We start from the raw sequence: 24586 nt of genomic DNA on the forward strand, positions 1-24586 counted from the left end.
CCTTCCCATGAGATCTTTTTCAAACATGGATGCAATCTGGAGACATGCAATAGTTTCTTTTGACTGGAGGACTCTACCGTTCAAAACTAATGAAGTATCACAGCAATTGTGAAAACTATTTAATTGAATGAATAGAGAGCTGGATTTCACATCTGAGATATATTCCCATTTAAAAACTACTGACTCACAACCCAGGTGCTTAGCAGGAACATCATGGAAGTCAGGCGAATGCCCTGAAACATTAAATAGTGCAGTGTGTTTTGAAAGCCAAGGCCTTTCTTCAAACAGATCATGTATTGCAAAAAAACAGCACCCAGGAATATTCACACACTGATATTAAAAATGCACACACAACAAAAAGTTTGAGTTTTTTGTTCCAACAGCTTTCTAAATCAGAATTGAATAAATCCATGAGATTCTGAAATATACACCCACAAGCTGAAGGTTAGCAGGCAGGGTTCACAACCAGAAGTTTACAGTCAACATAAAATATTAGAAAAACATCTTATGATTTGTTTCTGTCTTTCCTTAGGTAATTTGAAACTACTGAGATACACGTTTCAGCCTACATGCAAGCCTCAAATGGTGACGAGAAATTTTGAAGTTGTTAGGCCTGTATTATCTCACTGGTTAAATATGCACAAAAAGTCAGTCACACTACATATGATAAATAATAATAAAGATGAGTTTATAACTTTCAGCATTAAAACAACAACAAAACTGGACTGTCCTCTCTTTAAAAAAAAATCATGATTCGGCATCATTTCTATAAAACGTTGTTGCAATTTAGAAAGCACAGGAGAGTTCCTCTAATAGACACTGCAATAGACTAAACAAAAGCATTTGTCAGCACAAGATTCACTGAAGTCATTTCCATTTGCTCTAAGCACTGAATAAATGACATGCCTAATCTGGGCAAATAGCAAGTTGGAGGGCAAGCAAGAGCCTAGGCGCAGCTGGTTCTGATTTGAACTATTATTAGCAGAATCCTTTCACCACATAATTGTTTCTCAGCCCTACATTAGGTTCCAGAAGTAGTTTGATTGCTGACCTTTTATAAATCAGATCATAAAAAAATTAAAAACATTTATCACATAGCACACGCGTTCTTATGGACTTCTCAAGGCTGGACTGAGTTCCTTATTAACATGTGGTGATTTTTTTAAATATCTGTTAATTTTTACCAGAGTATGTCAAACTAACTGGTTATAGAAAACTAAATCAAGCTTGATTTGATCAGTTGCATTGTAAAATGGGGTATTAGGAACACTGGATTACCTGGAATCAGAGAAGCATAGCATAATATAGGATGGAAATCTCCTGGCCTGGCACACTACTCAAAGTGGGACCAATTTAGAGCAAGTTACAGAAATTTACAGCATATTTGTAGCTAATTCTTTTAATTCAGTTAATAGAAACAATTCAAAAAGGGGGGGGGGGGGCCCCCGGGGAGGAGGGAGAAAAAAGTAAGTCTGAAAGTAGAGAGCTCTTTGAAGTGCTCGTCAGATTACTCACAATGGCTACCTTAATTATAGATTATAATTATAATTGGCAACAGAGGAGATTTTTCAGTGCAGTAGGATTTGATCTTTGTAGGTCCCTTCCAACTGAACTATTTTTGTGTACTCTATCATTCTTACATACTATTATACAGAGTTGACGATTTGATTTAGGCAAAGTTCTAAACAAAACAATAAATACCATTATTAGTTCTCAGATGTAGCTGGTGATATTGTGATATTAACCCCTTTCATTTCAACCAACTGTACTTCACTATGAAGTACATATATTCAGACAGATGCTCATGGAACAGGCCCAGAAAAGACTAAACCATTTCTGAGCACAGGCATATTTGTACCACTCACAGAGGGTCCTCATTCAGAAAGCTGAAGAAAGAATTCAACCACCAACCTTTTAAAACAATTTTCAATAACTTGTTTATATTCATTGTCAGAATCTGGGAGAAGTTTCCTCTCATTCATAATCTACATTTTATAAAAACCCTAGGGTAAGTTATCTTCTTCTGTAAATGATTTTTAATTAAAGGGGTAGCACAACGCTGCACGAACAAAATGCAAGAAAATCAGAAACTTTCAAATTTTCAAGAAGGAATCGTTTTTCTCTGCTACTACCCCCCTCCCCCCTTTTTTTTTGCTACTTTTTTTTTTTTTGTGGCTTTATTCTTAGATATATATTCTTGGCACATGGCTTTCAGGAAGGTCACAAAGCTCCTTGTAAACTTGGTTTTGGTTACTGTATTCCTGCCAGAGGTGGTGTAGATGAAGAATAGAGAAACATACTTTTTAAGGCCATAAAAAGACATAGAGATTAATAATAATGGTAATTGCTTGAAAAAATATCAGAAAGCTCAGAGGTTTAGTTTCAATAAGCACCCAGCATGGAAGTAATGATGCAAAAAATACCCAGCTACCACAACTATTATGTTTTGGAAGGTTTTTTTTTGTTATTCTTCATTTAAATGTCTAATGCAATAATCAAGACCTCATTCCTATAATATGCAGAGATAACAAATTACTTTAAAAAGAGATGTTTATTGCTAATTGTCTGCACAGTAATCTTCAAGCCAAATAAACCATTATTATATAAGATGTTGTTAAAACAACACTACTAGAAAATACTTGCTTTGCATGGACCTTAGGGCAGTATGAAAAACTGCATTCTCTGAAAGCAACTTTTTTACTATTGCTTTTTTAAAGTAAATGCATAAATCTAGTTTGTACCCTTGGGTATAGCTAGTATCCAAAAAGAAATCCTTCCGTGTGAAGAATTTGCCACACTGATGGCAATTGATCCAAGTAAGATTACTGAGGGCAAAACTTATCACTGACCATTAAGAGCATTGCGGGTTTTGGCAAACTCAACTACAGTACGAATAAGTCTGGACAGAATTTGGCAGAAAGCCAGCTCACCAATTCTACATGCTTTTTCTTCTAGAAGTCAAAATTAGTCTAATTTTTAGGAACAACTTCTAAACTCTACTTTAGCTGAAGTCCAGAAACCACAGGAAAGAGATGGTAGACAACCAGGTTATGCAGGATGCTTCTTCTTTCTTAGGCTTTCCTGGCCTCAGCTGTTGCACAAATAATCAAAGTTCATGCCAATGGATCTGTTCTTATTGTAACAGGAACTCTCTGGCTCATAGAATAGCCTAACAGCCATCCCCTATTTAGCCTGGGTAAACTAAAGCCTGTCTGTGACCTAAATATCATTATTTACTTACAGCAAACATACAAAGCTTTGGTCTATTCAATCTTTAAAATCCATAAGAAAAAACAACAGCAACAACAACAAAGAAAGAAAGAAAGAAAAAAAAAATTCTGATAAAGTCAGGAAATAACCTGCTTCAAAAATATTTATTTATATATATATATGTACACACAAACACTGTGCCTCTGATTTCTATTCAGAAATTAAAGCAGTCCCTCTCAAGAGATTCCTACGTTATTAGAGATTACAACAATCCATGATAGTTTTAAACATCAATTAAATATAAAGTTACTTCCTACTCAGCAACAAATACTTTGGACTGTTTTATAATCCACTCTGATAAATAAGACCTCTTCCAATAAAGAGGGAGGAATTTTAGGATACCTACCCTCTTCCAGGTAGGTATTCAAAGCGGTTATAAAGAGGTTTCAATGATTTAAGTTCCCATATTCTTTTCTGAGAGATATATTTACAGGAACAAATGCATGGTAATCTTACCCTTATAAAAATAGGCAATATGATCATTTTAAAAGCTCTTTTTTCACCCATATCAGCCATCATTCTAATTTCTTTTCCCTAGCTTCTGGAGAAGTAACCTGGAGAAGTTATAATGCCATTGGCATTCTGCTCCCATCTGCTGTAAGGTGAGCCCCAATAACGTGGTCCCAAATTGCTTGATGATCTGAGTCCACTTCTGCCAGATCAGCAGATCTGAAGGCATTTGTGGCCATCAAGCAGAGGAGGCAAAACTGTCCGTGGGTGGATTTGAGAAAATTAGTTAATTAGTAAAATTATGTTAATATCTTAACATAATTCCAGAAATGTCACATCTGAGCTGGGAGACAACTAGATTAGACAGAATGACAAATACAGAGGAATCAATCAGAGACCTAAAATTAGCAGTGACTTCTGGAATAAAAATCATATTTGTTGTGAGAAAACAATTAAAAGTGCTTGTCATAATTCTCATAACAACTGAACAAACCAGCTGGGTGAAAGGTAAGAAGAAATATGTAAATGACAACTGAAAAGTAGAAAATAAGTTTGTAGACTTTCCCTATCCACCCAGCCACCCACCCCCAATAAACAGCAGCTTAAAAAGCTCCTTTTGGAAAATTGTCCTCAAATTTTTCCCTGTTTATCTTGCTAAGTAAGGATAGCACAAAGGAAATACAAAGAAAATCTATCAGGAATCTCTACCATGGTAATATTTGAAAAGAGTAATAGACCAGGAATAGAAAAGAGGTTAATGGGATTCCACTTAAAATCTATGCCTATGTCTTGATAATTGAAATATGAATTTCTAAGGGACAGCTAAAAGAATGCCAGCAGTGAATAAACAGCCTACCAAATTTCACCCTGCTATGGGAATTGGTTTTATTCAGAATGGGTTTAGAGTCATAGATTAAGGCAGCAGCTAAGCACAGAATATAGGTTTATGCCATAGATTTTCTATTTATTCTATACATATGGACACATTCTTTTTTAGAAGGATCATAGATATCTACTGTATTATACATTATCTGCATGAGCAATGTTCTTTCAGAGAGTATGGAGGGGGTACATATGGCCATATGTACCCTACTTTCATTCTCCCTCTGGAACTCAAAATCTTCTTCTGCCTCCAAATCAGCTATTCATTCCCATGAAACTTGGATTTATCCAAAGAAAATTACAATCCACTTCAGTTCTTCACATGCAAACAAGGAAAATAAAACCTTAGTGGTTATCTCACACAGTGGTAGGGCATGCAAACTCAATATAAAGGTCATCAGTATTTTATCAAAAGACACTTCCATGGGGAAAAGATGGTAAAGGTATTTTTTTACGAAAGAACTGGATACGGTTTACAAGTTTTGGACAAAACAAACCGAGGAATCAGAGGAACAAACAAAACAAAAATCAATGTTAGCAAAATGAAGACAAAGAGGAACATGGAAAGGTCAAAGAAGCAGTGGATTGGGGTAAGGTGATGAGAATTACCAGTAGTTGTTGGGTGACAGATTTCTAGATAGGATGAATGAATTGAGCTGATTCATTTTTTTTTTATTTTATTTTTTTTTTTGCTATGTTTACTTAGCTGCCACTGCAACCATACATCTGTTACTAGTACAAAATTCCTTTGAAGAATGCCCACAACATATATTTTTTTCCAGTTATATTGAGTCCTACAGAACTTGGGAGAAGGAAAGGAATATTAGGGACAAGTACAAGTCAAGCAGCAGAGGAGTGTGCTCTCTCAAAGAGCAGGCAGTACCAGCTGACACGCACTGAATTATTTTTCCTCCTAATGCCTAACTGCCTTGTTGTTCCCACAGGAAGCCCACTGGGACAACCTGCAGATAAGCAGGCTCTGGTCCCAGCTCTGAGGACTTTGCCCAGGAGCTGTCTCTATGCCTTAAGACAGCAAAACACACGGTGGTGGTGCTTTTCTTAAGCATTTGCAATGCTCTCTGCATTGAGACACTTCCTGCACTGACATTTAACTATCTTTAAATGTAATAAGGTTGTTATTTTTAGTTACAATTTGTAGAATCCTGTGACATGTTTCTGCAGTAATTTAATCTTTCATTAGTCACAGAGATGAAAGCACTCAATTAGCTGTTTTGACACTTATGACTGCACTAAATAAAATCTTCAAGTATTTCCCAAGGATAACACCTCCTTGCTAATGGATTTCCCTCACGTAATACACAGAGTGAAGAGCAATGGAACCATAATCAGATATATGGACAGTCCACCATATGAAAGGAGAAAGCCAGCAAGAACCTCTATAGAAAATGAACAGTTACTTGTTAATTCATGTCAGAGTGCTCCAGATTCTCAGTTCTGCAAAGATACTTTCTACAAGAAAAAAGCATTCAATAGCCGGTGTGGACAGAGTCCTAAGAAATACACCTGGGCATCTACAGCACATAATAAAATACATTTTGATCTTTGAAAGAAAAAAAAAAAAAAAAAAAAAAAGGAAAAGACGACAACTTCCTCCTTTAGGGAAATTTATTATATGACAAAAAAACAGCCTCTTTCTATCCTGGCCAGACCAACTCAGATAAAGATAATATCCTTCTTTCAGTGGTAGCACCTATGAACCAGACCAAAGAAGATACAGAAACCCCTATAGAAAGTCCCAACAGGACTAACTTGGAAGCTGCTTCTTGACTACATGCACCAGAGGCATCAAATGTCGTGAAGCCAGTGGAGCTATGACTGTCCATGAGGAATATATGAAACCATATGTTCATGGAAGGTCTCCAAATCCACAAGACTGTGGCTTTAAAGACAGAGAAGAGACCTATTCATCCAAAGCGCTTCACACAGCTCTGCTGCTGTTCCAGGATCAGAAGAGCTCCAGAGCTTGATTTAATCAATTTTGGTATAATTAAAATACTGAGACTACCCAGTAATATTTCATGTCAAAAGAAGAGCATGAGTCACCAAGATTAGCGTAGATTGCTGATATGGGGAAGCTGTGTTTGACTCTGCTCCCATCCTTGCACAGTCACGCTGGGATGCCTCACAGGCTGTGCTGAGACAGGCTCCACTGCACACAAAACAAGAAAGTTTTTACCTGGTAGATGCAGAAACACAAGGGATAACACATTCACTGCATGATGAACTGCAGGGGTCTTTAATTGGAAATTTTCCAAAAGAGGAATTGTCATTTTTGTTTTGTGTAGAGATTCTAGCTCAGAGATACCAGTCTCTGGTTTGATACTTGCCTTGAAATAATCCATCTGCTTCTGAGCAGGCTCCTATGATAAAGGCTTGGCTTTGATGTTGATCTTTTGTGCTGTTTGTTTCTTAAGTTGACTTTTTCTTTACACACAAGAAACCTTTGGGTCCTACTGACATCTGTTAGGCAGGTAAGGGCAACTATAGGTCAGAAAAGTTCTTCAGAACTTACATGTTGCCTTTGGTTGAGATTTTTAACAATAGCAAAAATGGGGAGTATTTGAAAACATAGAAAAAAATAATTACCATATTTTTATTTTAGATTTTGTTTTGCTTTTATTTTTGATGTCCACATTTACTAAGCTTCCTTAGCATGAAATCTAAACCAGCACAGCTTAAGCTGAAGAGATTTCTGGCTGAAAAAAATAAGATTTCAATGCAAAAGATGAAATAAGTTTCATCTAAGCCTGCTGCCCAGGCTGATACACTGAAATCAACAGGTCACAATGTAGGAATGGATATTCACTTGCAGGATAATTGTCTAGCTGTTGCTAGCTTCATTTGTGGATTTTTTTTTTTTTTTCCCAAAAGAGGCAGAGTATTCTTTTGCGTCATTTTTTTTCTTTCATTTGTTTTTGTTTGTGTTTTAAAAGAATATAGTGAAAGTGGAAGTCAGTAATATCTCTAATAACAATGAATAAATGACAATATCAAGATTATCCAACCATCATCTAAGCCAGAGCCATCCCTGCTGAACCCTGAGTGTGTCTACAGTTGGAAGATTTTCAATATTCAGTATATGAATGCATAATTATTTTATCATTAGGAAAAAAATCCCATAAATCTGAAAATTATTAATAAATCTTAAGGTAACTTCACCTTTTGAGGTCAAACCATTTTTGCCTTGACTTCCTTGATCCCTTGTTACACTACTCTCAAAACATACTTTTCTAAATTTCAATTGCTTTGTTCACATGAAGGCTCTTCTCTTTCTCCACACTCATGAAAGTTTAGGCCACTTTTACCTAGCTAGGGACTTGTTTGGTTTTGCTTATCAACAGAGCTACCTCTCTACCTTATCTGCCTTCCCTACCTTCTGTCCATTCAGCCAGCATCCTTATGACCCCTATTATCTATATTAGACTTTGGAGACAAAAAAAAGATCATTTTGTCCTTGGAACTGCATAACCAGCCACAGAAGCTAATCACAATAATTTCCGAAGATAATTTAAATAAAATAAAATAACATAAAATAAAGAAATCAGGAAGTGTTCTTTCTTTATCAAAATTACAGAGATCTAGGTGATGATGACTTTTTAAATCTAGCAGTAGGTGTAGGAAGATAACCAGTGACTTTTTTTTTAATTGCAAATATCATATATAACCAGCAATGATTTAGTCTTGTATTTTTTTCTTAAGCTAACCTTCTCTTCTCCCAAAGAGTACACATGCTCTAGCTTTCCATGAGAGACAGACATCACAGGCTAAAATAGTCTTGACTGTCAGATACACATAAAAATGTTCACATAAAAGTCTGAGTCAAAGACTGTCTGTCCTTGGGCATTTTCTACTCAACAGGTTTTGGATAAAGACCACATTGACTGTAATCACACACTATGTTAAAACAGACTTTCGTGATCAGTAATGTTAGCTGTAGTTGAATGTACTCATGAAATATTAATTCTGCCCTTTGAGAATATTTTATAATACTGATGCAAAAAAAAAGTATTTGATGAGAAAATGAAATGCAAACAGAAGAGCCACAAATTTAGCAACTGTGTTGAATTTTGCATAAGGAACCACAAACAAGGTCTAGAGACTGAATAATACAGATAAATCAAAGACATGAGTAAGCATGTTTTTGAAAGTGGCAGAGTTATGCCAGATCTAAAATGAGACTAGAAAATAATTCTGTGTTCTAAGTCACGTTTCTTTCCCAAGTCTCTCACGCTGCATAGCCTGTAATAGTAATATACATCTTTCATCATAGTGGGTTGATTTCAGAGAGTCTGCATCTGTGTGCAGGCGTTCATTTTCTTGAATGCAATTGCAGGATTGCACCTACAGAGGAAAACTCCCCCATCTCTTGAAATAGGATACCAATGCACAGAGATTGTTCAAGGGATGACGATATATATAGTCCTTGGTTCGTCTCTTATCTGGTGAGTGAGCACAAAAGGGCACAGTTTCCTTTACAATAACTTCAGGTTCTTTGTTAGGAAGCAAAGAATGAGATTCAAAATGCCAAGGGCTCAACTACACCTGCTAGAGTCACTCTTTTAACCAGCTTCTTTTTTCCCAAAGGAAGACCAACACTCATATAATTTCCCCAGGTTGCCAAAGTGATAACAAGTAGTGAGGAGATAACTGGGATAAGCATGCCAAATGCTAGTGCTGTTATCTTCAGTCTGTGAAACCTGTGTAGTTGATAAGATGAAGATAATGAAGGTACAGTGAGAACTCCTTAAGATATTTGATTTTATAAAAACTTAGGACACCTTAAGTCACCAAGAAAGAGGAAGCATCCTCTTGGGTACATTTGCATTTTCTAACAAGTTTATCAATCAAATGAATGAGATGAATGGGTGAGAGGAGAGTGACCATGACAGATGTACTGATCTCTTTTCCCAAAATTCCACTTCTGTTAAATATGTGATCAGGAAGGAAGGCTTGTAAGGAATGTAAGAGTTGGGAGGGGCATCCTGCCTTCAACGCCAGGAACAAGAAGGGAGCAAGCATATGGTGAGAAAGATATCACATCTTTAAGAGATGGTATGTGCCAAGGAATCTTTTTTTTTTTTTTTTTTTTTTTTTTTCCATCCGGTATATGTCTAACAATACAATAACACTTTACTGTTTTAATAAGGTGTATTATTATCATTTTTTTTTTTTTTTTTTTTTTTTTTCCAAATGATAAAGGGAAGAAAGATTGTACTGAATGAAAGGTGTTAAGTCACACCAGCTGACAATGCAAGGGTTCATATGAGCTACAGGAAGGTAGGCTGGATAGAGTCTGTGCTTGAAGGAGCTCTTTCACATATTGATGTCACTGTTTACCAGTTAGATGTCGCAAAATCTACAGAAGACTGTTTTCCAATGGAAGAATGACTAGTGTGATGTCCCAGATACAGAGCACTGATGATAAGGAAAGGTTGGTTGTTATTAAAAATAAGCACACTCCCTGAGCGGTATGTAGCAATTTCATACCTGAGCGAGCACGGAAGCACAGAGGAACAGGACGTACAAGGTAGCTGTTTGCACAAATTCAAAGCCAAATTATATCATCAGTGGGAACGCATATTCAATCAGGTGCACACTTGTGCAAGGCTCACCATAGGGTATTTGCAGTTGGAGACAGACACTTCAATACAAAGGATCTGGCTGCATTCCTGGATGGAAAACAGAGCATTTTTGAGAAGCACTGTCTAAACATATGGAGGTAGGGACCTGGGCCAGGACACCCCACCACATAACTGACCTCTGGTTATACAACCAATTGTTACGGATTTGTAAGAAATTGTTCTAACACATAAGAATCTATTATTAAAAACTGCAAAATTATGTTTATATACTTACATATTTTTATACATTTTTATACATTATATATATTTGTATAGGTCTATTCCTGCAAGAAACTAGTGTTAACAAAAGGATATGACTACATGACAAACAACATTTGAGTTACAAACCCATATCTAAGCATTCTGCTTTTGCAGTTTCTGATAGACAAATTTGAAGAAGAAAATATCACCTAGGCAGCCAGTGACAAAGGACATGTCAGTTCGGGATATGCCTAAGGATTCAGGCTAATGGAGCAGCTAGTTTGAGGCTAGTTATAGTTAGTCTACAGAGGCTGCAAAATGACAAGTTAAAAAGCATAGACATTGAGGTGTGTTTCCATCATACTATGCCGTATGCCATAGTTGCATAAGGGAAATAATTCCATTGTCTAGGGATAAGTTAAGTTCTAGCCTCCTTATGTTCCCTAGATAATCAATGAACAGAGACAAGCATATTCAGGCAACTGCTTGGATCAATAGCCTATGTGAGCCTCAGTAGAGGAGTCATGAATGATAGATAGCTAGAGAGGCCAGGATATCAGCCTTGTCAGTGATTTAGGTGCCTAACACTCAGCATCTCAGCCAAACATTTGGTGCTGAGGATGCAATACCTGCCTCACCCTCGTGTTTCCAAGACTCAGCGCAGGTGAAGGGACATGCTGGGATAAAATAATCATCAGCACAGATTTATAGTAGGTCAAACAACAGGAATGTGTTCTCTATTCTTCCATGTGGTCATGGTGGGTTTAGGCAAGAAACAACTGATCAAAAGCATAAAATATGATTCAGGGATCTAGAAATAACTGGATGCCTAAGAATAGCAAATGTGGTGCAGGAATGGTTTTCAGCTTCCTGGAGACAGAAGAAATGCTCTCTGCACAGCTTAGTGAGTACACACCTAAAGTTTGATGATCTCTATTAAAAAAAAAAATAATTAAAAAAAAAAATGCTGGCCCAAGAGCTCCAGAAAGTCATCTAGGACAAGCTTAAGTATTAAGGCAAACAGCACACAACACAAGGACTCATATCCAAGAGTTCCTAGTTCCTATCTAGGGATATTAGAATGAAAACTTTTGAATGACTCCCTAGATATACTTATGGAATAATTTAAGAAACATGTAGTCTTGATGCCATTTGGGTATTTTATGTCCCTGTTCAGGATTAAGATAGATCCTTGATAATGCCATGCCAATTTTGGGAAGTTTGCTGGTATTTTTGGCATGGATTTTTATGTGCTCTGCTGATAAATGTACATAATGCTTCACTGAGGTGCTTTGAGGAATAACATTCATTCTTTCAATGGTCACTGAATGCAAACCAGCTTTAATATCAATTAGACTCTTCCCATAATTTTTCAGTTTGTGCATTCATTCAATACTCTTCCATGTTAGGAAGCATGAGGTTCATTCAAGGGGTTGCCAAGGATTTTACAGAGTCTTTGGAGAAGAGAAACAGATGGTCTCAGAAAGGCGAGCACTTTGAACATTGCAGTAGATTTGGGAAACAGAGCTACAGCTGCCTGGGGATATACTTCAGAATTTTAAAAGGTTATTAACTGAACTACCACAAGCTGGGAAAATAACTCAAAAACAGATGCAATCACTAATTGCTCACTTGAACTTTGCCTATGAAGTTTTTTCAGCAGGAAGAATGTTTTTATGCTGACTGACTCTGAACAAAAGTTAGAAAAGGACATCATTCTGTAAGATTAACAAGGTAATTAGAGCTGGTGCTGCTTGAAATTCTCTGTGAATGCTTTACATTTGAATTCATTAGGTGACAGTAACTGCACAGATCCATCATAAATGGAACACCTTTGTCCTGGAGACAACAGTGACAAACGAAAGTGTTCATTTTTATTTTTTCACATGCAATTAGGAGAAACAAAACCATAAATACCAAAACAGATTTCAAATATTCCAAAGAAGTTCTCCCAATGAGCAGAAAGGGTCTACGTGCACGGTGAACCTATACATGTAGCATACAAACTATAAGCTACCTCCGTTAAGACTGCATCTTAACAAGGTAAAGACATGTCTTGTCTGTATCTTCAAATTAAAACAGATAAATAAAGCAAAACAGTGTCATCACTGAGTTCTCACAGATGAACAAACCAAACCTTTAGTTTTTAAAAGATTTTAAGTATTTGAAGTGGAAAAGTAACTAAACAGAACAGGGTGAAATGTCACTGATGCCAGCTGAGAGTACACAAAAGTGGCAAAAAAACAGTGTGTTCAGCTGCAATGTAAAATTCAACCAAACAGACTTCAAATTTATTCTGCTGTAAGATTAAAAAAATAATAATAATAATAAAAAAAAAGAATAAGAAAAGAGCAGAGAACTTGGTATTTGGTACTGCTGCAAGAACTGTGGGACTAGAAGAAATCTGTTACTGTGAGGCAACATCAGCACTTATGAGGTATTACTTATCCTTCCAAGATGATGCACAAGAACATACAGAGTAAACATTTTGTAGACTGCCAGTGGCGTTAAAATACAAAGTAGATAAGTGTCAGACTGCTTAAGTAAAACCGTGTATTGGCTGTAAAGAGGAGTATACACACACATGCTTCTTTGCAGCCAACACACAGCTGCTCAGAAACACCAACAAAAGAAGAATGGGTTTGTTGCCAGGTGGTTCTGAAGTAAACCATAACCGGAGATGTGAAGAGGTAGCTTCGTGGGATAAAAAGAGAACCATGTTTTTTTTTCTCCTGACTGAAGCCTTCATGTTTTGCAACTATTATACAGAGGCAGGATTTCTTCAAGAGAAATATATAAGAAAAAAAAATATGCCCACAGGTTCACAGGAATGCCACCTTATCACTCAGGCTAGAAATGAAACGCTCACTATCACATTTCATTACTCTACTGCCTAGCAGTTTCAAGGATTCAAGCCTCCCAATAAGAGGCTATCAAACAATGTAAATGACAATTCCTAGTATCCAGATGTACACTGACAAATGTGTTCAAAACTGATTTTGTAAATGAGTGGGAATAGCAGCAAATATTTCCATAGAAAACCAGGACATCCCTTACAAGAGAGCTGAAAATAGAGACAAGTTGGTATGTGTTTGAAAATTTATTAAAATTGAATAATCTAGCTGTCTGTCTTAGTCATTGTACTGCAGCTCCAGGGTGGGATTTCAGGGTGGGTATCAAAGCATTCCCAACACAAGGGAATCTGCTACATTCCTGTTAGCATATGCAAGAATGTATGCATGTAGAAGCTCCAGGAGCAAACTGTCCTTACTTAGATCTCTAAATATGCTCTAAAATCTGTGGGTTAATACTACTAATTTAAATATGCCGAGCTTTCACCACTGGGATCGTTAAAATGTGTGCTGTTTCCACCAACCTCCTTCTCAGCCAGAGCATGTTATCTGGTCACTGGTGCAAAAGCACTTTCCTGGGCTCCCAGGCCTTACTGAGGAATTATTTCAAAAGTTCCAGTGGTTCTCTAATTTTCTATTCAGAAGGTCCATTTATGTCTGTGTGGAATTGCAGCTGTGTATTTATGTTTTCCAATTACAGTGATAATTTTACTATGCCCAATATTCTAGTCAACCCCAAACGTTTTTTTCCCCCTAGCCTCTCCCTTTTTACATGCTAGACTGATTTATCTGATTTTCAAGCAGTTATGCTTTCCATTAAGTCACCCCAGCCAGATTATTCCCGTGTTTACAGTAGGTAATACATATAAATAGTTGTACTTTGGTTTGTACTAAGGCTTCACAAAACAATATTTTTCATTCTATTAAGCCCTGTATTTCTGATGTCATTCCAACTGGTTTTCTTACTTTCTACCTGGATTACACACTCCCTTCCTGAAGTACAAATATCGAACTCGATGGGCATGCATCTCATAAGCCATTTACGTGTCCCAGAAGTAGAAGCCTTTTACTTTTCTGTAGTGGCTTTGCTCCTTCTTTCAATGTGACCCAAGGATCTTTAACACCTTTAACAGGAAAATCTACCAAAAGAAAAAGAAACCCTCCAGTATCTTTGCTTTTGATAAGGCAGCCAGGACTCCAAGCTGGTGCTGGCACAGATGTAATTCCTGACTGAGCATTAAAAATACACTAAGCTTCTGAGCAATTTTTCCTCCAGGGTCAGATGAGTCAACTGCTGCTTGGCCTGATAGCAGCTCAGCATTGGCAGATTCATAAGGAACTGCATGAACACACTCTTCAGCACAATTTATATTCCAGATGGAAATGTAAATACATCAGCAAACCCCAATAGACTTTTTGTCCTTCATAAAATCATTTTATCTTTGGTGATGAGATTCTGAGTGCCATATCTTGCAGACTCTTCCTCACCAAGGGAGGTTTTTTGAGATGCATATTGCCGTTGCTCAGGGGTGATGGGCCACTGGGGGTTCACCAAAGGAGGGCACCATATTATTAAACACTGTATGCTAATATGTGTTTATGATTGCCCCTTGATAATGATAATTTACATTTTTAGAAGAAAAGACCTATGTGGTATGCTATGACACCCTCTGTTATTCAACTTCACTTACTTTAAAAAAAAAAAAAAATAGAAGAGAAAAACAGATGAAATCCTAGGTGCTGCTGCGATACTAACTAGTTATGCTGCATTTATGAAAACATTTATTTTCTGGAGTTTTGGAGCCACTGGGACTCCCCTGTTATACATCTCCCAAAGAGCTCTCCAGAGTGTCAGACTGGGGTCTGCCCAGTGTGATCAGCAGCTATTTTTTGCTTTCTGCACCACTAGATCACAGTGAAAAAAAGAAAAAAAACTTCCCATATCAAAATTTAAACAAACACACAAAGTTTAGTTTTTTTCTAACTCTACCCAGCACAGTTATTTTCCTTCTTCATAACACATACTTAATACTGTGGTTTAAACCTTGAGCATACCCGAATCTGTAATAAGCACACCGAAGATATATACTACAAAAAAGTCCACTCACGCTTAAGAAATTGATGATTTGTATTCAGAACTGCATACCTCATACAAACTAAATTCTGCTTACTAGATTTTGTTTTAAAGCACTCTTCAAAGCAAAACCATTTTTCACAGTCAAATCCATTTAACTAAACAGATAAGGGGACAGGAAACTTGTGTATTATTGAATCTGTTCAAGGCAGGGTTAGCTCACTGGGCTTCCTTTAAGATATATTTTTTTAAATGTCACATTACTAATAATGCAAAGATTTATGTATTATTTATGCTACATCTTTTATCAGACTGAAGGTCTGTTACCAATATTTTGCTTAACCAACCTACTGCCAATTTATTTTCCATCTGTACTTTTTTCACCTGACTATAATTCCTTCCCACACCACTGCCAGTAGCATATCTTTCCAAATCTCCCTTTACACATGCAGCTGGAGCACAGGTCAAGATAAGCACAACAATTAAAAAGAAAAAAAAGAAAAAAACATTACCCTTGCTGAAATTGTTGACAATTCCTGTCCCTCAGTTTTCCAGCCATCACTACTGAGATGACAGCAATAGCTTTAATTATTATACTATTAAAAGTCAGCATTGCCAACTATACTATACACCAATGTTTTGTTTCACATTTTAATATCTAGATAATCAACTACCATCAACCTACCATAATAAAATAAGGTTCTGTGCAGTATGCTTTGACGGAAACTGTGCAAAACATAATAAAACTTACTTCCAGAAATACCCATGCACCTGCAATATCCCAGGAGCTGGTGGCAACAGGGAGGACAAGAAAAGCTTACAGTTGTCTTTCTCCGAAAGGAGACCTGGGACAGAAACAGCAGCTGGTCACAGTCTGGCCTCAAATTCTACTTGTCTCTGGAAACAAGTTGTCCACACTAGGCCTACAATAGGTGTAGACTGCTCCAGCTTCATCTCCTCTGCCTTCTGATAGTGGCCATTTCCTTAGGTCTCTCAGGCTCTGAACATCTCCTTCCTCAAAACACCCCTCACAACAACAGGCCAGCACTGGCCGCTCTGCTTCTCAGCCAGGACTTTACTGATCAAAATGAAGTTGGCATTTAAAGGTAATTCAATTTAAGAGGTATTTTGTTTTGAGAAGAAAACTCTAGACGATTAAACAGATTTTGAAAATACATGTTTAATTTCTAGGAGCTGAATTACTTTCCAAGACAACATAAGGTTGTTTGGTTTGCTGTGCTAGCCAAGTAAGAGGCCAAGGATTGCTACATCTTCAAATGAACGCGAGTGATGGACAACATGCTGTGGTACCAATTTAGTGATAATGTCAGAAGCAAGTTACCAACAGATAAATAATGATGCTTGTGTAACAGTCAGGCAGCTGAAATATGTCCTGCTCGATGCACTACAAAGACAGATTTTCTGTACTGTCCCACTCAGTTATTCTCCTCTTGCTTCTTGTTTCCCAGCAGATAATTGGATTTTAAGAGAAGGCGTCTACAATTTCCAGGGCTTCATTTCTCTTCTGTTTTTCTTCTGATTTCATAAACACACTCATCATTGAGTCCTACACGGAATCAGCCAAAGCCTTTCTAAACTCTCTTGAAGCCAAATAAAAAATTCTTCAAAAGTTAAGAGTTTGTTCCTGCTTGGTGCTGAGATATTTCCCTACTGTGCTGAGGGCATCACTGCAGGAATTCAGGCTCCGCAGAATCAGTTTCTTAATGAGAATCAAATATAATTTAACTGAGGAAAACCAACTTCAAATAATGACTTAAACACATGTTCAAAATGAGAGTAAGAAACTAGTGAATGTTTCTATCCTAATATTAAGACTAATATTAATCTTAATATTCAGAAGCTTCCCTCCAGAACAAAAGGAGATATTATCACACACTGTGGGACAGTATAGACATTTTATTAAAAAGTGCTGAAGAAATTTCTCTGCTCAAGATTAATAATATACATATAGTTTGCCTGTTTTCAGTGACTTTCTGATGCTGTTTGTTCAGGTTTTTTTTCTCCTCAGCAGTGCTTGTAGCAGCTTGCAGAAAGATCCAAGTTGACTGAGATGCTCTAGGTCACTATCCCTTGCATGGACAAGAGATCTTCACTTAACTACCTGCTGTGAAAGTCTGAACTACCAATTATTTCTCATCTGAGGACAGAGCCTTGCTTTCAGTGCAGGAATACAATGGTCTCATAAAACTACGTGGACAATGCCAGCAAATGCCTCCCCCCATCATCAACAACAAGCACATGCTGGTTATATATGGATTTGTGTCGTCCCCTTCCACATCAAGCAAGGTCACAATATTGGCTACATTTTGCTGATTCTGAGAGTGGCATGCCTAAAAACGCCCAGGAAGTCATGCTGGGAATGGAGCCATAAACTGAAGAACACCTAGCCAATACTAGCAGCGCAGCAGCATCTGTGACATGCTGCACGTCAGCAAGTGCTCTGGTACGGCATTACAGCACTGTAAGTCCATTCAAATGACCTTTGAAAAGCAGTGTCTACAGTCTGGCCAGGCTGTAAAGTTGTAGACTCTGTTGCAGAGTCTGTGAGAATGACTTCAGAAAAAGCACTGGATGATACTCTACACACAAGGCTTGCTACCCCGAGAAATGAATAGGACCAGACAGCCCATGGAAGGATCGGAATGGTTTTCACCTCATTCTTCCCCTGAAGAGCTCATCAGATCTCTCTGTTCAGAAGCAGCCAGAGAGCCTCAGGCTGCTGAAGTAATTCCCAGGAGCTGCTCTGGACCTGCTCAAGTGTGAAGCAAGAAACCATAAACATCAGCCTGTCTCTTCAGTTTATGTCTGCAGATTGTTTGCCCTTCTGTAACACTGGCAAAGGAGCTCCAGTGCCTATTTTTACTGAAGGTTTACGTGGCGTGTCCAGGCACAACACAACTTGTGTCTTGTTTTCGTCTCTTTATTCTAGTGCCCTCTATAAATCCACAAAGTAGTACTACTGTTAGAACAGTGCACAAGTGCATACTACATAAAATCCTAAATTTGGTCAGTAGCTGCTACATTACATTACTTTACAGCCTTGCCATTAAGCTTAAATAACTAGATAGTCCAGAAAAAAACTGCATGGCGAGTATCTCACCTGATCTATTTTTTCACATGAAATCACCCTTATATATTTTGACAGGTTCAAAGCCAACCCAGGACATGTAGCCATCTGGCCACAGGACAACAACAAATGTGGCTTCTGTTCCTGAAGACGATGCCACCTTCAAGCCGGGAGTAAACACGTGTAAGCCAAGGCACCCCAGGAGAATTCAGATATTTTCAAATCACCCTCATTCTTCAACCATCTCTCTTCCCATCATCTAGCTTTGGGAAGTGTCTTTCTCAACAAAGATACTCTTGTTGTCTTTGCACTGACTCTTATTTCCTACCAAACTGCTCAACTCCCTTTCTTATTGGCACTGTAGTGACTAAAAAGGAAAAAAGACCACATTTTCTACAAGTGACTAAAGTCACATTTTGCCCCCAAGTGCAATTTTTACAAAGGTTATCGCACTGCTTTTCTTACTGTCTAAAGGTATCTGTAATTCTGGTTATGCCCTTTGCTATCATTATGCAGTTGCCAAAATGTAGCCTGAAAGAATTAGAAATAGAAATGTATCAGCTCACATAGTCATGATTGATCTTTAATGATTCATCAAGCTTTCATGGCTGTGTAGAAGAGGTACTGCTAACAATACGGATTATTTAATAACTTATGGTATGCACCTTAATTTGGTGATTTATTACAATTAGTCATTAAGTATCAGAAACCTACATTTTTTCCAATTTAAAATCTAAGGTTGTTTTATTAACTATATAATCCGATTAATGGCTATTCAGAGAAGGAGAAGGGTTAATACTGGAATAGGTCTGCACCCAGAATGGAGACCATGGGTGCTGAAATCACATTTCCATCTTAGATTGGTAGAAACGACATGTTAAAAAAATATCCCCATGGCAGGAAAAGATCTACAATCCTCTTCCACAACAGCAGAGACTCTCAGGTAAAAGTTGTTATTTGTCCCCACTGACAAGGAACATAATTGGAAGTGTTAATATGATTGACACAGACAATGAATAACATTCTTTCAAACCACTGAAATTATTTCAAAGAGCTCCTGATGCATTGACTTTTCTTTTTCTGACATTAAGATAAAAGCAGAAAGAATCTACTGTAGTCTTTGTATGAATACACTGCACTGCTAAAACTCAAAAGGAGCCTCCAGGAGACAGATCAGTAGGGAAGCCTGCATTCAGCTGGCCACAAATGAGATTATTTCAGACTGGCATTGTAAAACTTCTGTTTAAAAATCAGTCAGGACACGATGCTGTTCAGTTCCAGATCCTGATGTAGCAAAATCCACTCACCCACGATGTGGATGCCATTTCAACCAACAAAGAACTTAATTATCTACATAACCACTTTAGGTTGTTTTTTATGATTATTATTATTTTTATTTTTATCTTAGGACATTGTTTAAGTATCCCATAGCACTGCTGACATCAATGTAGTCTGAATAAATAGCTGGTGTTTTGGGTACACTGAATTTATCTCTTCTCTTCTTTCAAACATCTTTCCTCAATCTTTACTCTGCTGAATGATGGGCAAATTGTACCATTATTTTCATGCATACCAAATGAGGTTGTTATCACATGCTAATGCAGATAAGAAGAAATGACATTGCTATATCCCAGAGGTACTCATTGAGAATGAGCTAAATATAAAAGGTCTAATTGTCTACTTACATAAGTTAAAAAACAGGCTTTTGCCATTGCTTTGAATGGAAGTCAAGAACTCTCATCATAAGAGAACTTTGCTGCAGTCATTGGCACACGACCACCTAGACTTTCTCTACCTTGCCCACATCTATTGCAGAGGAGTGCTACAACATCGGTTCCTGGCATGAACAAGGAGGTTGTCCGAGTTTTGATCAATACCTGATTTTCTAGTTTTACATCAGTTCTGCTTTCCTCTGCAGTTGATATGTTGTATCCATGTGGATCTGCTTTGTAGTCATTTTTTCTGTGTTTGTTCACACACCATGTGTGTTCAACCCACCTGTAAGATTCCTAAAGGAACCAGTTAGCCAGTATCACTGTCACTGTAATGTAGCATGGCTGCGGACCCCTCCTGCAGTTCTCACCTTTACCTTAGAACTAATGATACATAAATATCCTCACTTCAACTTTCATAGCTCAAGAAAACCAAAGCATCCTGAAGGCAAATATAGGTATAAAGGAAAGCCATTTATGCCTGCAGTCTGATGAACTCATATAATAGGACTATGCCTCAGGCATTTTATCTGTCATTTCAATCTGTCAAGCAAATGGGTTATTGGCTTATTTCATAGAGCAAACTGTCTTATTGTGTGGGGACATCTTGACTTTTATATGACCTGACTTTCCTCCTGGATAGCCAGACTTTGACTTATTTGAACGCAAATATCTTCAGGGCAGCTTTCAACATCATCAGTGTGTAAAAACCATCAATAAAAGGAACAAAAATGACTAAAAATAATAAACGCCAAGCATGTGAGACGTCCATTAGTTGCTTCCTGACCTACTTCCACAAAACAGAAAGCAAACAGCAGCAGGTGTCTGGCAAATTGATCTTAAGGAGTGCTTAGAAAGCTTAACCTTCTTGCACTTAGCCATTTAAGTTTCTCCACTGCATGTTTAACCCACTGAATAGTTCCAGCTCTGTGGGTGTTCCACCTTACTTTTCATTTGTAAAAAAAAAAAGAGTATATCATTGATCTAACACTGCTCTATGATTCCTATTACTCCAGCTCTGCTTGTCAGGAGAAGGATGTAGGAAAACAGGAAACTAGGCAGGACATTTGTTTAATCCTCTGCAACTCTTCTGGCTGAAGAAAAAAAAAAAAAAAAAATCAGGCAAGTTCCTACTTTTCAAGATAAAATCTTGAAAAGGTATCTGTGGTGTGAGAATTCCAGGTGGGAGCTGAAATCCTTGGACAGAACCTTGCATAGAGCATCTCAGATTTTCCAGGGATGCTGTGGATCCACAGACGCAGTCCCTTCCCCTTAAGAATTTCAAAGTTATAAATAATTCTCAGGGTGGACTGTACATAAAGAGATACTGCACTGACCAGCATGCAGCCTCCACTTCCCTGACTGTTTTAGGGAAAAGATTAGAGTTTTACTGGCTTCTAATCCCTATGCACAAGCATAGTAAAGCATTACAATCTTCTTGTTGAAGATGATACAGGAAAACTACATAAAATCCAGTCTTTCTGAAAGATGTTAAAAAATGGATAAGAAGAAAAAAAAAGTCAAAGACATAATCCAAGGATTATAGCAAATACCTCACAAGCGCTAAGTAGAAAATGTTAATCAGAAGAATATAATCAAGTAACACAACAATGAAGAGTGCACACTCAGGGAGAGAATATTAGGCACGAAAGGGTGCTTCTACTCTGCCAGGCTTCGTCATAGTGACAAGCAGTGTCTGGAAGTTGAAGTCAAACCATAGATCAGATGCAAATTTCAAGCAACTGAGACAAAGAAGAAAAAGATTCCTCTCATCTATTGATAGAGACACAAAAACGCTAAGTCCTTGAAGATAAAAGGTACATATACCTTGTCATAACAACTCTTCATTTCATTCCATGCCCTGATCTTCTTTGATCATGTACATTTTATGTATATTAGTTTGTGTTTAGACCCTATTTTTGGGCTGGTTGAACCAGTTTTTTTCAGTGCTGTAGTTCATCTAAGGATAGCTTGTTCAAGGACCATTGTGCATAGACGTATACATAAGTTGCTCTGTCAGACTGAACACCACCTTCTCTACACAGTAGTTCATCACCATCCCAGCAATTCCTGCACCCTCCTCCAGCACTCCTTGCATTCCCTCAGGCCATGTCCTGGTCCATTGGACTCCCAAACCCTACTGCACCAGTTCCACAGCTAAGAAGAACCAAAAGTTATGACGACTCATCTCTCTCCTGACACATGACCAGGCAGGCTCCTGTGATGATAGATGTAGTATCAGAGTACACAGAGCATAAGCACATCCTGCATATAGACTGGTATATATAGCGTTAACAGCAAATCATATCATAAAGGTTGGAAAAGACTTCCAAGACTATCTGGTCCAACCCTCACCCTACCACCAATGTCACTCCCTAGACCACATCCCTAAGCACCACGTCCAACCTTTCCGTAAACACCCCCAGGGATGGTGACTCCATCACTTCCCTGGGCAACCCGTTCCAATACCTAAGTAATAAAAGATACTACGAACACATGGCAGGAAGACAGAGAAAGATGCGAACAGAAAACACCCAGCTCTGCAATCTACCAGCTGACATTACAAGAGAGCTCATTCTAATGGCTAAAAATGCAGCATCCATACTCCACATCACTGTCTTCTGTCATAAGCCCTACAAGAAAATCAAGCAGCTCAGCCTGTTAACAAAATAAGGGCTGTTAATAAACTCCTTAAACACGGTCCCCTGGGGAGACAAAGGAAAACAGGCACCGAAGTTCAGCCTAGAGAGTATGCCAGAAGTGCAGGTGTCCAGTGTAAACAAACAGTACAGCATGTCTTAAGATAGTTGCAGAGATCTCTCTCTAAAGGTCTTCTGTAAAGGTTAAGAAGAGAGGGATGCAAATACATTGTTCTAACATTGGTAGCAAGTGTATTTCTCCTTAAGTATTTCTTGGTTCCTACGTTACACTCAGGGATTTTCACACATGATCAGCATTCAGCTACATCTGCCATCACTTACATTCAAGAGGTGACATGTGGTTTAGGTGCACAGTAGATGTTCCTAAAAGTAAATAGTTCTTATAGTTCTTATAGTTAATTTATCTGTAGGAAAAATAATAATAATAATGGCATATGCTCACAATTCCATTTTTGCTTTGCTGCAGATAGGACTTGATAACTGTGAGAAAAATCTCAAATAATTTTCTTCAGACAGGATCTTCTGTGAAGCCATTTTATTCACGATTGCAGTGGCGGGCGTGCTGTCAATCAGGAGTGCATTTTAGTAACCAGCTCCTAACCTTTTATTCCCTATTCCCCGACGCCTGAGCACCTGCCCTGTTTCCTCGTTGGCCGAGTACTGCAGGTTCACAAGCTCGACGCTCCTCTATAGCACACGTGTACCATTTTTGTTTTCTCCAACCCTTCAGTTTCTCCTTTCTTATGTTTGGAGAACTTGTCATCTTTGTTTTACTGTTCTCACACTGCTTGTCCTCTTTTCCTCATGCTTCTGCCTCTTTTGGAACAGTGAGGCTTTCTCCTGGCCACTTCCCTACTTAACATTTCTCCTTATTATGACTACCCAACTCCCTTGGAATAAAGAGAAATAATTCTCTACTGCAAAAACACAACTTTGTTTCTCACATAACTTTTGAGTAATTATGAAATAGATAAAATACTAACTTTGCAAGGTGCACCTTTAAGGAATGGATTGCAGATGCACAGAATTCTCAATGAAATATCCAATTATAAAGCAATGAATGAAAAATGCACATAGATGCATATTGCCAAGGGCATTGCAAAGCTAAATGTGAAGATTAAGATCAAAGTTTATTTTCTCAGGAGAATATTTATTCAAGCAATCAGGAAATTTTGCATAAATCCATTAACGTTCCATTGCAAAAACAAAACACCCAAATATAACTTCATAACCAAATTATCATCCTGGCTCTTGAACAGAGAAATGAGCATTATCACTTAAAAGGAGTGACAGGTTTACGGGTGCAAAATAATATTCAGAAAGTTGTGTGAAGCAGCATCATTTTTTAGGCAGTCATCCTTCTTGATCTGAACCAAATTAATATTTTAAGCCATCTTTCATACCATACATTGATCAAACTTGCCCTCTGAACACAGCAGTGAGAAATGTCTAAAAGGCAATATTCATCTGGCAGCATATCCCAAGGGCACATCCTCCAACATCACAGCCTGTCCTGGAACTGAAAAAGTGTGAATGACCTATGGTTGATGAGAACCGCTGTGTTTGGAATAGTACTATTAACAATTATGTACTATTAACAATTATTTATTTATTATTATTATTTTTAAATAGTAGAAGGATAGCATTTCTATAATAATGAATACTACATTCCAAAGTTGATTTCTTAATGGTAAAGCAGAGGATTTATGCACATGCCTGAGCTGGTCAGTTACAGTTCAGGATGGTGAGAGCTAG

The 24586-nt window shown here is 37.7% G+C and overlaps 1 long non-coding RNA gene across 1 annotated transcript; it reads right to left on the bottom strand.

Moving 5' to 3' along the window:
• Positions 1-6542: 6542 nt before the first annotated feature.
• LOC118171840 lies at positions 6543-23460 on the bottom strand. Its single transcript, XR_004753421.1, has 3 exons — positions 23313-23460; positions 12820-12830; positions 6543-6554 (listed from the first exon to the last, which is right to left on the bottom strand). It is a non-coding gene; the product is annotated as an uncharacterized LOC118171840 (long non-coding RNA).
• Positions 23461-24586: the final 1126 nt, after the last annotated feature.

Source organism: Oxyura jamaicensis, chromosome 9 (genome assembly GCF_011077185.1).
Source record: "Oxyura jamaicensis isolate SHBP4307 breed ruddy duck chromosome 9, BPBGC_Ojam_1.0, whole genome shotgun sequence".
Lineage (NCBI taxonomy): Eukaryota > Metazoa > Chordata > Aves > Anseriformes > Anatidae > Oxyura > Oxyura jamaicensis.